The sequence below is a fragment of the Octopus bimaculoides genome, chromosome 10 (assembly GCF_001194135.2).
Source record: "Octopus bimaculoides isolate UCB-OBI-ISO-001 chromosome 10, ASM119413v2, whole genome shotgun sequence".
Lineage (NCBI taxonomy): Eukaryota > Metazoa > Mollusca > Cephalopoda > Octopoda > Octopodidae > Octopus > Octopus bimaculoides.
Window position 1 is genome coordinate 54,276,766 of NC_068990.1, and position 2,500 is coordinate 54,279,265.

The 2,500-nt window shown below is 35.5% G+C and overlaps 1 protein-coding gene across 3 annotated transcripts in view; it reads right to left on the reverse strand.

The window, feature by feature from the left end:
* The window catches only part of LOC106878858 (DCN1-like protein 3), a 95,965-nt gene that overhangs the window by 11,424 nt on the left and 82,041 nt on the right, over positions 1–2,500 (reverse strand). The gene's annotated exons all lie outside the window — the stretch shown is intronic.

Here is a 2,500-nt window from a genome sequence, read left to right on the forward strand (position 1 = left end):
TAAATAAGAGGGGGCTGAGGACGGAACCTTGGTGGACCCCTACCTCTACCCGGAATTCATTGCTGTACTCATTTCCAACCCTCACCTTACTGGCAGCATCTCTGTACATGGCTCGCACAGCTCTCACTAACCATTCTTCTATCCCAAGTTTCCTCATTGACCACCAGATAAGGGATTGGGGGACCCTGTCAAAGGCTTTCTCCATGTCAATGAAAGCCAGGTACAGAGGTTTATCCTTAGCTAGGTATTTCTCCTGCAACTGTCTCACTAGAAATAAGGCATCAGTAGTGCTTTTACCTGGCACGAACCCAAACTGCATCTCATCTAAATTATACATGTATATATATACATGTATATGTATACATTTGTGCTGATATATATATGCATGTATGTATGTATATATGTATGTATGCCTGTATATATGAGAGTATAGTTTCACTGTAGGAGATTCAGTATGAAAACGAAACCATTAAAGTGAAAGTATCTGTCATTACAGTATCGAAATGTGATTGTTTCAGTTAGTGGAATCGTTTCATTTTTAAAGTGAAAGTATTTGACATGAGTGTTTTTGTTTCACTTTTGACACGTAATACTTAAATAGTGGACAAAATATGATGTTGTTGTGGGCTCGAACTATGCAAAAAGTTAAAAAATTTTGACTAAAACACAAACAGGACCCTAAGTAAGGCATGTGTAAAATTTGAATGAAATTGGTTGTGTAGTTCTCGAGTTTTAGGGAAGCACACAGACACACACATTCTCATTTTTATATATATATAGATGTGTTTTTGGGGCAAAATACTCATCTCCTGTATTGAAAACATAGGAATCGGAAGAAATTTAGGGGAAAAAAAATAGGGGAGGGGCACAAATGTCACCGCAGACATCCTAGAAACAACAGGTAATGGGCAGGATTTCTGGGAAAATTTCTTTTAAAGTTTATATTGAAGATCAGGTTTTTAAATATGCTCATCACAAACACAAATTACAGAATAGAAAAAGGTCATTTCAGTTGGATTTGAGCTGTAATTTTGCACATGCACACATCAAGAAATAACATAATTCGCACAGAAGTTTTACCTAGTGTGTGTGTGTGTGTGTGTGTGTGCGTGTGTGTGTGTGTGTGTGTGTGCGCGCGCGCGCGCATGCCAAAGGAAGTTATTTCATGGTATTCTTTTGTTTGAAGCAGCAAAGTTGTCAACATGATCATATGGGATCGTATGATTGTTTGCTAATATCCGTAAAATTTTTTTTTTTATTTCTTTATGCTTTGAAGAGAGCAGAAATTGAAAGAGAGGAGGTGAAAAGGCAACATTTGCTTTGAAGTGGGAGGGGAAAGTGAAAGATGTATGTACATGTATATCAAATGTGTGTGTGTGTGCATGAGTGAGGGAGAGAATGAGTGAGTGAAAGTGAATGTTATCATGTATGTATTTTTGTATGTTATTTGTAAGTGGCACTCAATCGCTCTCTCTGACACACACACACACACATTATCTTTCATATACACATACATATGCATCCATCTATTACGTATGTATGTGTGCATATGCATGTGAATGACTATATTTCCTCATAACATGTAGAGAAATGGATGTCGTTTAATGAGTGACTAATTTGGAGAAACAGTATTTCCATTATTCACACATCATCAATCTCGTAATGTGACACTTTGTAATTTTGGTTCAAATTGAAAGTGTGAAACTATTTTCACTTTCTAATGAAACCTGGTCGTTGTAAAGTAGCGTCTTTCAAATAGTTATAGCTGGTTGTTGAGATAATGTAGAAAATATGTAAATGAAAATAAAGTTTATTTGGTAGCCAAAAGATGACTGAATCTTTTGATACCCCATACGTCAAAATCAGCAACTCAGTTTTCAAATGCATAAGGAACATATGCACACACACCCACACAAACTCTTTTTTATATATATATATATATATATATATATATAGATAAATAAAGGAGCTTTGTTGGTTGATCAGCAAGAATTAGCAGCCAAACTATTTTGAAATTAAACTACCATCTTAAAAAGGAAAGATTTATTACATGATATAGCCCTAATTACATTGTCTTGATAGGAATTTGGGATAGCTGCAATTTCATTAACTTTCATCATGGGCCTTTAGAATCATTAGGGCTGGTCTTGGGCTAAACTACAACATTGTATGCTACTCTATAAAAGAGAGAAAATATCTATAGGTTTTAGCCGATACTGTATGTAATATACATATATTTAACAACTCTCTCTCCCTCTCTCTCGATATATATGAATGAGGAACACTTGAATCTTCCTAGTATTTGAATTGTGAGCCAGATGGTAATGGAATGTATATCTTCTGGTTAACCTCAAGTGAATTACTTACATGCTACCAACATACACAGACACACACTGCTGTGTAGGCTGAAATAGAGTTATATTCATATTTGTTATAAGAAACATCAGATCTTCCCCCACCTCCTCAATTGTTATATGTTCACTGTCTATGCTGGCATAGA